Source organism: Phyllobates terribilis, unplaced genomic scaffold (genome assembly GCF_046119375.1).
Source record: "Phyllobates terribilis strain yellow unplaced genomic scaffold, ASM4611937v1 Scaffold_9__5_contigs__length_417890890, whole genome shotgun sequence".
In the NCBI taxonomy this organism is placed as follows: Eukaryota; Metazoa; Chordata; class Amphibia; order Anura; family Dendrobatidae; genus Phyllobates; species Phyllobates terribilis.
The window spans coordinates 8,084,695-8,097,635 of NW_027362769.1; positions in this window are offsets into that span (position 1 = coordinate 8,084,695).

Sequence of the window (12,941 nt, forward strand, 5' to 3'; positions counted from 1 at the left end):
TAAAATATTCTGGTGTAGGCCAGATAACTAGAAGTTTGGTTTTGCTGTTCCACGGTTCAAATTTCATTATTATCCAGCTTTTGGCCTTTTTTCCGTAAAAAAAAACAGTAATAGTGTCTCCTTGATTGTTCAGACACAAATATATCTGTTTAAAATATTCTGGTGTAGGCCAGATAAGTAGAAGTTTGGTTTTGCAGTGCCATGGTTCAAATCTCAGTATTATCCAGCTTTTGGCATTTTTTCCATAAAAAAAAACAGTAATATTGTCTCCCTGACTGTTCAGACACCAATATATCTGTTTTAAATATTCTGGTGTAGGCCAGATAACTAGAAAGTTGGTTTTGCAGTGCCACGGTTGAAATCTCAGTATTATCCAGCTTTTGGTCTTTTTCCGTAAAAAAAAACCAGTAATAGTGTCTCCCTGACTGTTCAGACACAAATATATCTGTTTAAAATATTCTGGTGTAGGCCAGATAACTAGAAGTTTGGTTTTTCAGTTCCACGGTCCAATTCTCTATATTATCCAGCTGTTGACCTCTTTCCCGAAAAGAAAAACAGTAATAGTGTCTCCCTGACTGTTCAGACAAAAATATATCTGTTTAAAATATTCTGGTGTAGGCCAGATAACTAGAAGTTTGGTTTTTCAATTCCACGGTCCAATTCTCTATATTATCCAGCTGTTGACCTCTTTTCCGTAAAGAAAAACAGTAATAGTGTCTCCCTGACTGTTCAGACAAAAATGTATCTGTTTAAAATATTCTGGTGTAGGCCAGATAACTAGAAGTTTGGTTTTGCCGTTCCACAGTTCAAATTTCAGTATTTTCCAGGTTTTGGCCTTTTTTCTGTAAAAAAAACAGTAATAGTGTCTCCCTGACTGTTCAGACACAAATATATCTGTTTAAAATATTCTGGTGTAGGCCAGAAAACTAGAAGTTTGGTTTTGCAGTTCCACGGTTCAAATCTCTGTATTATCCAGGTTTTGGCCTTTTTTTCCATAAAATAACAGTAGTAGTGTCTCCCTGACTGTTCAAAGAACAAATATATATGTTTAAAATATTCTGGTGTAAGCCAGATAACTAGAAGTTTGGATTTGCCGTTCAACAGTTCAAATCTCAGTATTTTCCAGGTTTTGGCCCTTTTTCCATAAAAAAGCAGTAATAGTGTCTCCCTGCCTGTTCACACACAAATATATCTGTTTAAAATATTCTGGTGAAGGCCAGATATCTAGAAGTTTGGTTTTGCAGTTCCACGGTTCAAATCTCTGTATTATCCAGCTTTTGGCCTTTTTTCTATAAAAAAAAACAGTAATAGTGTCTCCCTGACTGTTCAGACACAAATATATCTGTTTAAAACATTCTGGTGTAGGCCAGAAAACAAGAAGTTTGGTTTTGCTGTTCCCCGGTTCAAATCTCTGTATTATCCAGCTTTTGGCCTTTTTTTATGTAAAAAAAACAGTAGTAGTGTCTCCCTGACTGTTCAAACACAAATATATCTGTTTAAAAGATTCTTGTGTAGGCCAGATAACTAGAAGTTTGGTTTTGCAGTTCAACGGTTCACTTCTCTATATTATTCAGCTGTTGATCTCTTTTCCGAAAAGAAAAACAGTAATAGTGTCTCCCTGACTGTTCAGACACAAATATATCTGTTTAAAATATTCTGGTGTAGACCAGATAACTAGAAAGTTGGTTTTGCAGTGCCACGGTTCAAATCTCAGTATTAACCAGCTTTTGGCCATTTTTTCCGTAAAAAAAAACAGTAGTAGTGTCTCCTTGACTGTTCAGACACAAATATATCTGTTTAAAATATTCTGGTGTTGGCCAGATAACTAGAAGTTTGGTTTTGCAGTTCCACGGTCCAATTCTCTATATTATCCAGCTGTTGACCTCTTTCCATAAAGAAAAACAGTAATGATGTCTCCTTGATTGTTCAGACAAAAATATATCTGTTTAAAATATTCTGGTGATGGCCAGATAACTAGAAGTTTGGTTTTGCAGTTCCACGGTTCAAATCTCTGTATTATCCAGCTTTTGGCCTTTTTTCTATAAAAAAAACAGTAATAGTGTCTCCCTGACTGTTCAGACACAAATATATCTGTTTAAAATATTCTGGTGTAGGCCAGAAAACTAGAAGTTTGGTTTTGCAGTTCCCCGGTTCAAATCTCAGTATTATCCAGCTTTTGGCCTTTTTTCCGTAAAAAAAACAGTAATAGTGTCTACCTCACTGTTCAGACAAAAATATATCTGTTTAAAATTTCCTGGTGTAGGCCAGACAACTAGAAGTTTGGTTTTGAAGCTCCACGGTTGAAATCTCAGTATTATTCAGCTTTTGGCCTTTTTTCCGTAAAAAAAACAGTAGTAGTGTCTCCCTGACTGTTTAGATACAAATATATGAGTTTAAAATATTGTAGTGTAGGCCAGATAACTAGAAGTTAGGTTTTGCAGTGCCACGGTTCAAATCTCCGCATTATCCAGCTTTTGGCCCTATTTACATAAAAAAAACAGTAATAGTGTCTCCCCTACTGTTCAGACTCAAATATATCTGTGTAAAATATTCTGGTGTAGGCCACATAACTAGAAGTTTAGTTTTGAAGTTCCACGGTTCAAATATCAGTATTATCCAGGTATTGGCATTTTTTCCATAAAAAGAGCAGTAATAGTGTCTCCCTGACTGTTCAGACACAAATATATCTGTTTAAAATATTCTGGTGTAGGCCAGATAACTAGAAGTTTGGTTTTGCTGTTCCACGGTTCAAATTTCATTATTATCCAGCTTTTGGCCTTTTTTCCGTAAAAAAAAACAGTAATAGTGTCTCCTTGACTGTTCAGACACAAATATATCTGTTTAAAATATTCTGGTGTAGGCCAGGTAACTAGAAGTTTGGTTTTGCAGTGCCACGGTTCAAATCTCAGTATTATCCAGCTTTTGGCCTTTTTTCCATAAAAAAAGCAGTAATATTGTCTCCCTGACTGTTCAGACACCAATATATCTTTTTTAAATATTCTGGTGTAGGCCAGGTAACTAGAAAGTTGGTTTTGCAGTGCCACGGTTCAAATCTCAGTATTATCCAGCTTTTGGCCTTTTTCCGTAAAAAAAAACAGTAATAGTGTCTCCCTGACTGTTCAGACACAAATATATCTGTTTAAAATATTCTGGTGTAGGCCAGATAACTAGAAAGTTGGTTTTGCAGTGCCACGGTTCAAATCTCAGTATTATCCAGCTTTTGGCCTTTTTTTCCGTAAAAAAAAACAGTAGTAGTGTCTCCCTGACTGTTCAGACACAAATACATCTGTTTAAAATATTCTGGTGTAGGCCAGATAACTAGAAGTTTGGTTTTTCAGTTCCGCGGTCCAATTCTTTATATTTTCCAGCTTTTGGCCTTTTTCCGTAAAAAAAAACAGTAATAGTGTCTCCCTGACTTTTCAGACACAAATATATCTGTTTAAATTATTCTGGTGTACGACAGAGAAATAGAAAGTTGGTTTTGCAGTGCCACGGTTCAAATCTCAGTATTACCCATGCTTTTGGCCATTTTTTCCTTAAAAAAAAACAGTAGTAGTGTCTCCTTGACTGTTCAGACACAAATATATCTGTTTAAAATATTCTTGTGTATGCCAGATAACTAGAAGTTTGGTTTTGCAGTTCCCCAGTTCAAATCTCTGTATTATCCAGCTTTTGGCCTTTTTTCCGTAAAAAAAACAGTAATAGTGTCTCCCTCACTGTTCAGACAAAAATATATCTGTTTAAAATTTTCTGGTGTAGGCCAGATAACTAGAAGTTTGGTTTTGAAGTTCCACGTTTGAAATCTCAGTATTATCCAGCTTTTGGCCTTTTTTCCGTAAAAAAAACAGTAGTAGTGTCTCCCTGACTGTTTAGACACAAATATATCAGTTTAAAATATTCTAGTGTAGGCCAGATAACTAGAAGTTTGGTTTTGCTATGCCACGGTTCAAATCTCCGCATTATCCAGCTTTTGGCCCTATTTACATAAAAAAAAACAGTAATAGTGTCTCCCTGACTGTTCAGACTCAAATATATCTGTGTAAAATATTCTGGTGTAGTCCACATAGCTAGAAGTTTAGTTTTGCCGTTCCACGGTTCAAATATCAGTATTATCCAGGTATTGGCATTTTTTCCATAAAAAAAGCAGTAATAGTGTCTCCCTGACTGTTCAGACACAAATATATCTGTTTAAAATATTCTGGTGTAGGCCAGATAACTAGAAGTTTGGTTTTGCTGTTCCACGGTTCAAATTTCATTATTATCCAGCTTTTGGCCTTTTTTCCGTAAAAAAAAACAGTAATAGTGTCTCCTTGATTGTTCAGACACAAATATATCTGTTTAAAATATTCTGGTGTAGGCCAGATAAGTAGAAGTTTGGTTTTGCAGTGCCATGGTTCAAATCTCAGTATTATCCAGCTTTTGGCATTTTTTCCATAAAAAAAAGCAGTAATATTGTCTCCCTGACTGTTCAGACACCAATATATCTGTTTTAAATATTCTGGTGTAGGCCAGATAACTAGAAAGTTGGTTTTGCAGTGCCACGGTTGAAATCTCAGTATTATCCAGCTTTTGGCCTTTTTCCGTAAAAAAAAACCAGTAATAGTGTCTCCCTGACTGTTCAGACACAAATATATCTGTTTAAAATATTCTGGTGTAGGCCAGATAACTAGAAAGTTGGTTTTGCAGTGCCACGGTTCAAATCTCAGTATTATCCAGCTTTTGGCCTTTTTTTCCGTAAAAAAAAACAGTAGTAGTGTCTCCCTGACTGTTCAGACACAAATACATCTGTTTAAAATATTCTGGTGTAGGCCAGATAACTAGAAGTTTGGTTTTTCAGTTCCACGGTCCAATTCTCTATATTATCCAGCTGTTGACCTCTTTCCCGAAAAGAAAAACAGTAATAGTGTCTCCCTGACTGTTCAGACAAAAATATATCTGTTTAAAATATTCTGGTGTAGGCCAGATAACTAGAAGTTTGGTTTTGCCGTTCCACAGTTCAAATCTCAGTATTCTCCAGGTTTTTGGCCTTTTTTTCTGTTAAAAAAACAGTAATAGTGTCTCCCTGACTGTTCAGACACAAATATATCTGTTTAAAATATTCTGGTGTAGGCCAGAAAACTAGAAGTTTGGTTTTGCAGTTCCACGGTTCAAATCTCTGTATTATCCAGGTTTTGGCCTTTTTTTCCATAAAATAACAGTAGTAGTGTCTCCCTGACTGTTCAAAGAACAAATATATATGTTTAAAATATTCTGGTGTAGGCCAGATAACTAGAAGTTTGGATTTGCCGTTCAACAGTTCAAATCTCAGTATTTTCCAGGTTTTGGCTCTTTTTCCATAAAAAAGCAGTAATAGTGTCTCACTGCCTGTTCACACACAAATATATCTGTTTAAAATATTCTGGTGAAGGCCAGATAGCTAGAAGTTTGGTTTTGCAGTTCCACGGTTCAAATCTCTGTATTATCCAGCTTTTGGCCTTTTTTCTATAAAAAAAAAACAGTAATAGTGTCTCCCTGACTGTTCAGACACAAATATATCTGTTTAAAACATTCTGGTGTAGGCCAGAAAACAAGAAGTTTGGTTTTGCTGTTCCCCGGTTCAAATCTCTGTATTATCCAGCTTTTGGCCTTTTTTTATGTAAAAAAAACAGTAGTAGTGTCTCCCTGACTGTTCAAACACAAATTTATCTGTTTAAAAGATTCTTGTCTAGGCCAGATAACTAGAAGTTGGTTTTGCAGTTCAACGGTTCACTTCTCTATATTATTCAGCTGTTGATCTCTTTTCCGAAAAGAAAAACAGTAATAGTGTCTCCCTGACTGTTCAGACACAAATATATCTGTTTAAAATATTCTGGTGTAGACCAGATAACTAGAAAGTTGGTTTTGCAGTGCCACGGTTCAAATCTCAGTATTAACCAGCTTTTTTTGGCCATTTTTTCCGTAAAAAAAAACAGTAGTAGTGTCTCCTTGACTGTTCAGACACAAATATATCTGTTTAAAATATTCTGGTGTTGGCCAGATAACTAGAAGTTTGGTTTTGCAGTTCCACGGTCCAATTCTCTATATTATCCAGCTGTTGACCTCTTTCCATAAAGAAAAACAGTAATGATGTCTCCTTGATTGTTCAGACAAAAATATATCTGTTTAAAATATTCTGGTGATGGCCAGATAACTAGAAGTTTGGTTTTGCAGTTCCACGGTTCAAATCTCTGTATTATCCAGCTTTTGGCCTTTTTTCTATAAAAAAAACAGTAATAGTGTCTCCCTGACTGTTCAGACACAAATATATCTGTTTAAAATATTCTGGTGTAGGCCAGAAAACTAGAAGTTTGGTTTTGCAGTTCCCCGGTTCAAATCTCAGTATTATCCAGCTTTTGGCCTTTTTTCCGTAAAAAAAACAGTAATAGTGTCTACCTCACTGTTCAGACAAAAATATATCTGTTTAAAATTTCCTGGTGTAGGCCAGACAACTAGAAGTTTGGTTTTGAAGCTCCACGGTTGAAATCTCAGTATTATTCAGCTTTTGGCCTTTTTTCCGTAAAAAAAACAGTAGTAGTGTCTCCCTGACTGTTTAGATACAAATATATGAGTTTAAAATATTGTAGTGTAGGCCAGATAACTAGAAGTTAGGTTTTGCAGTGCCACGGTTCAAATCTCCGCATTATCCAGCTTTTGGCCCTATTTACATAAAAAAAAACAGTAATAGTGTCTCCCCTACTGTTCAGACTCAAATATATCTGTGTAAAATATTCTGGTGTAGGCCACATAACTAGAAGTTTAGTTTTGAAGTTCCACGGTTCAAATATCAGTATTATCCAGGTATTGGCATTTTTTCCATAAAAAGAGCAGTAATAGTGTCTCCCTGACTGTTCAGACACAAATATATCTGTTTAAAATATTCTGGTGTAGGCCAGATAACTAGAAGTTTGGTTTTGCTGTTCCACGGTTCAAATTTCATTATTATCCAGCTTTTGGCCTTTTTTCCGTAAAAAAAAACAGTAATAGTGTCTCCTTGACTGTTCAGACACAAATATATCTGTTTAAAATATTCTGGTGTAGGCCAGATAACTAGAAGTTTGGTTTTGCAGTGCCACGGTTCAAATCTCAGTATTATCCAGCTTTTGGCCTTTTTTCCATAAAAAAAGCAGTAATATTGTCTCCCTGACTGTTCAGACACCAATATATCTTTTTTAAATATTCTGGTGTAGGCCAGATAACTAGAAAGTTGGTTTTGCAGTGCCACGGTTCAAATCTCAGTATTATCCAGCTTTTGGCCTTTTTCCGTAAAAAAAAACAGTAATAGTGTCTCCCTGACTGTTCAGACACAAATATATCTGTTTAAAATATTCTGGTGTAGGCCAGATAACTAGAAAGTTGGTTTTACAGTGCCACGGTTCAAATCTCAGTATTATCCAGCTTTTGGCCTTTTTTTCCGTAAAAAAAAACAGTAGTAGTGTCTCTCTGACTGTTCAGACACAAATACATCTGTTCAAAATATTCTGGTGTAGGCCAGATAACTAGAAGTTTGGTTTTTCAGTTCCGCGGTCCAATTCTTTATATTTTCCAGCTTTTGGCCTTTTTTCTGCAAAAAATAACAGTAATAGTGTCTCCCTGTCTGTTCAGACACAAATATATCTGTTTAAAATATTCTGGTGTAGGCCAGATAACTAGAAAGTTGGTTTTGCAGTGCCACGGTTCAAATCTCAGTATTATCCAGCTTTTGGCCTTTTTTTCCGTAAAAAAAAACAGTAATAGTGTCTCCCTGACTGTTCAGACAAAAATATATCTGTTTAAAATATTCTGGTGTAGGCCAGATAACTAGAAGTTTGGTTTTGCAGTTCCACGGTTCAAATCTCTGTATTATCCAGGTTTTGGCCTTTTTTTCCGTAAAAAAACAGTAGTAGTGTCTCCCTGACTGTTCAAAGAACAAATATATCTGTTTAAAATATTCTGGTGTAGGCCAGATAACTAGAAGTTTGGTTTTGCCGTTCAACAGTTTAAATCTCAGTATTTTCCTGGTTTTTGCCCTTTTTCCTTAAAAAAAGCAGTAATAGTGTCTCCCTGCCTGTTCACACACAAATATATATGTTTAAAATATTCTGGTGTAGGCCAGAAAACTAGACATTTTGTTTTGCAGTTCCACAGTTCAAATCTCTGTATTTTCCAGCTTTTGGCCTTTTTTCTGTAAAAAATAACAGTAATAGTGTCTCCCTGACTGTTCAGACACAAATATATCTGTTTAAAATATTCTGATGATGGCCAGATAACTAGAAGTTTGGTTTTGCAGTTCCACGGTTCAAATCTCTGTATTATCCAGCTTTTGGCCTTTTTTCTTTAAAAAAAACAGTAACAGTGTCTCCCTGACTGTTCAGACACAAATATATCTGTTTAAAATATTCTGGTGTAGGCCAGAAAACTAGAAGTTTGGTTTTGCAGTTCAACGGTTCAATTCTCTATATTATCCAGCTGTTGATCTCTTTTCCGTAAAGAAAAACAGTAATAGTGTCTCCCTGACTGTTCAGACAAAAATACATCTGTTTAAATTATTCTGGTGTAGGCCAGATAAATAAAAGTTTGGTTTTGCCGTTCCAGAGTTCAAATCTCATTAATTTCCAGGTTTTGGCCTTTTTCCGTAAAAAAAGCAGTAATAGTGTCTCCCTGCCTGTTCAGACACTAGGCCAGAAAACTTGAAGTTTGGTTTTGCAGTTCCACGGTTCAAATCTCTGTATTATCCAGCTTTTGGCCTTTTTTCCATAAAAAAAACAGTAATATTGTCTCCCTCACTGTTCAGACACCAATATATCTGTTTTAAATATTCTGGTGTAGGCCAGATAACTAGAAAGTTGGATTTGCAGTGCCACGGTTCAAATCTCAGTATTATCCAGCTTTTGGCCTTTTTCCGTAAAAAAAAACAGTAATAGTGTCTCCCTGACTGTTCAGACACAAATATATCTGTTTAAATTATTCTGGTGTACGACAGAGAAATAGAAAGTTGGTTTTGCAGTGCCACGGTTCAAATCTCAGTATTACCCATGCTTTTGGCCATTTTTTCCTTAAAAAAAAACAGTAGTAGTGTCTCCTTGACTGTTCAGACACAAATATATCTGTTTAAAATATTCTTGTGTATGCCAGATAACTAGAAGTTTGGTTTTGCAGTTCCCCAGTTCAAATCTCTGTATTATCCAGCTTTTGGCCTTTCTTCCGTAAAAAAAACAGTAATAGTGTCTCCCTCACTGTTCAGACAAAAATATATCTGTTTAAAATTTTCTGGTGTAGGCCAGATAACTAGAAGTTTGGTTTTGAAGTTCCACGTTTGAAATCTCAGTATTATCCAGCTTTTGGCCTTTTTTCCGTAAAAAAAACAGTAGTAGTGTCTCCCTGACTGTTTAGACACAAATATATCAGTTTAAAATATTCTAGTGTAGGCCAGATAACTAGAAGTTTGGTTTTGCTATGCCACGGTTCAAATCTCCGCATTATCCAGCTTTTGGCCCTATTTACATAAAAAAAAACAGTAATAGTGTCTCCCTGACTGTTCAGACTCAAATATATCTGTGTAAAATATTCTGGTGTAGTCCACATAGCTAGAAGTTTAGTTTTGCAGTTCCACGGTTCAAATATCAGTATTATCCAGGTATTGGCATTTTTTCCATAAAAAAAGCAGTAATAGTGTCTCCCTGACTGTTCAGACACAAATATATCTGTTTAAAATATTCTGGTGTAGGCCAGATAACTAGAAGTTTGGTTTTGCTGTTCCACGGTTCAAATTTCATTATTATCCAGCTTTTGGCCTTTTTTCCGTAAAAAAAAACAGTAATAGTGTCTCCTTGATTGTTCAGACACAAATATATCTGTTTAAAATATTCTGGTGTAGGCCAGATAAGTAGAAGTTTGGTTTTGCAGTGCCATGGTTCAAATCTCAGTATTATCCAGCTTTTGGCATTTTTTCCATAAAAAAAAGCAGTAATATTGTCTCCCTGACTGTTCAGACACCAATATATCTGTTTTAAATATTCTGGTGTAGGCCAGATAACTAGAAAGTTGGTTTTGCAGTGCCACGGTTGAAATCTCAGTATTATCCAGCTTTTGGCCTTTTTCCGTAAAAAAAAAACAGTAATAGTGTCTCCCTGACTGTTCAGACACAAATATATCTGTTTAAAATATTCTGGTGTAGGCCAGATAACTAGAAAGTTGGTTTTGCAGTGCCACGGTTCAAATCTCAGTATTATCCAGCTTTTGGCCTTTTTTTCCGTAAAAAAAAACAGTAGTAGTGTCTCCCTGACTGTTCAGACACAAATACATCTGTTTAAAATATTCTGGTGTAGGCCAGATAACTAGAAGTTTGGTTTTTCAGTTCCACGGTCCAATTCTCTATATTATCCAGCTGTTGACCTCTTTCCCGAAAAGAAAAACAGTAATAGTGTCTCCCTGACTGTTCAGACAAAAATATATCTGTTTAAAATATTCTGGTGTAGGCCAGATAACTAGAAGTTTGGTTTTGCCGTTCCACAGTTCAAATCTCAGTATTCTCCAGGTTTTTGGCCTTTTTTTCTGTTATAAAAACAGTAATAGTGTCTCCCTGACTGTTCAGACACAAATATATCTGTTTAAAATATTCTGGTGTAGGCCAGAAAACTAGAAGTTTGGTTTTGCAGTTCCACGGTTCAAATCTCTGTATTATCCAGGTTTCGGCCTTTTCTTCCTAAAAAAAAACAGTAGTAGTTTCTCCCTGACTTTTCAAACACAAATATATCTGTTTAAAATATTCTGGTGTAGGCCAGATAACTAGAAGTTTGGTTTTGCCGTTCAACAGTTCAAATCTCAGTATTTTCCAGGTTTTGGCCCTTTGTCCATAAAAAAAGCAGTAATAGTGTCTCCCTGACTGTTCAGACACAAATATATCTGTTTAAAATATTCTGGTGATAGCCAGATAACTAGAAGTTTGGTTTTGCAGTTCCACGGTTCAAATCTCTGTATTATCCAGCTTTTGGCCTTTTTTCCATAAAAAAAACAGTAATAGTGTCTCCCTCACTGTTCAGACAAAAACATATCTGTTTAAAATATTCTGGTGTAGGCCAGATAACTAGAAGTTTGGTTTTGCCGTTCAACAGTTTAAATCTCAGTATTTTCCTGGTTTTGGCCCTTTTTCCTTAAAAAAAGCAGTAATAGTGTCTCCCTGCCTGTTCACACACAAATATATATGTTTAAAATATTCTGGTGTAGGCCAGAAAACTAGACATTTTGTTTTGCAGTTCCACAGTTCAAATCTCTGTATTTTCCAGCTTTTGGCCTTTTTTCTGTAAAAAATAACAGTAATAGTGTCTCCCTGACTGTTCAGACACAAATATATCTGTTTAAAATATTCTGATGATGGCCAGATAACTAGAAGTTTGGTTTTGCAGTTCCACGGTTCAAATCTCTGTATTATCCAGCTTTTGGCCTTTTTTCTTTAAAAAAAACAGTAACAGTGTCTCCCTGACTGTTCAGACACAAATATATCTGTTTAAAATATTCTGGTGTAGGCCAGAAAACTAGAAGTTTGGTTTTGCAGTTCAACGGTTCAATTCTCTATATTATCCAGCTGTTGATCTCTTTTCCGTAAAGAAAAACAGTAATAGTGTCTCCCTGACTGTTCAGACAAAAATACATCTGTTTAAATTATTCTGGTGTAGGCCAGATAAATAAAAGTTTGGTTTTGCCGTTCCAGAGTTCAAATCTCATTAATTTCCAGGTTTTGGCCTTTTTCCGTAAAAAAAGCAGTAATAGTGTCTCCCTGCCTGTTCAGACACTAGGCCAGAAAACTTGAAGTTTGGTTTTGCAGTTCCACGGTTCAAATCTCTGTATTATCCAGCTTTTGGCCTTTTTTCCATAAAAAAACCAGTAATATTGTCTCCCTCACTGTTCAGACACCAATATATCTGTTTTAAATATTCTGGTGTAGGCCAGATAACTAGAAAGTTGGATTTGCAGTGCCACGGTTCAAATCTCAGTATTATCCAGCTTTTGGCCTTTTTCCGTAAAAAAAAACAGTAATAGTGTCTCCCTGACTGTTCAGACACAAATATATCTGTTTAAATTATTCTGGTGTACGACAGAGAAATAGAAAGTTGGTTTTGCAGTGCCACGGTTCAAATCTCAGTATTACCCATGCTTTTGGCCATTTTTTCCTTAAAAAAAAACAGTAGTAGTGTCTCCTTGACTGTTCAGACACAAATATATCTGTTTAAAATATTCTTGTGTATGCCAGATAACTAGAAGTTTGGTTTTGCAGTTCCCCAGTTCAAATCTCTGTATTATCCAGCTTTTGGCCTTTCTTCCGTAAAAAAAACAGTAATAGTGTCTCCCTCACTGTTCAGACAAAAATATATCTGTTTAAAATTTTCTGGTGTAGGCCAGATAACTAGAAGTTTGGTTTTGAAGTTCCACGTTTGAAATCTCAGTATTATCCAGCTTTTGGCCTTTTTTCCGTAAAAAAAACAGTAGTAGTGTCTCCCTGACTGTTTAGACACAAATATATCAGTTTAAAATATTCTAGTGTAGGCCAGATAACTAGAAGTTTGGTTTTGCTATGCTACGGTTCAAATCTCCGCATTATCCAGCTTTTGGCCCTATTTACATAAAAAAAAACAGTAATAGTGTCTCCCTGACTGTTCAGACTCAAATATATCTGTGTAAAATATTCTGGTGTAGTCCACATAGCTAGAAGTTTAGTTTTGCAGTTCCACGGTTCAAATATCAGTATTATCCAGGTATTGGCATTTTTTCCATAAAAAAAGCAGTAATAGTGTCTCCCTGACTGTTCAGACACAAATATATCTGTTTAAAATATTCTGGTGTAGGCCAGATAACTAGAAGTTTGGTTTTGCTGTTCCACGGTTCAAATTTCATTATTATCCAGCTTTTGGCCTTTTTTCCGTAAAAAAAAACAGTAATAGTGTCTCCTT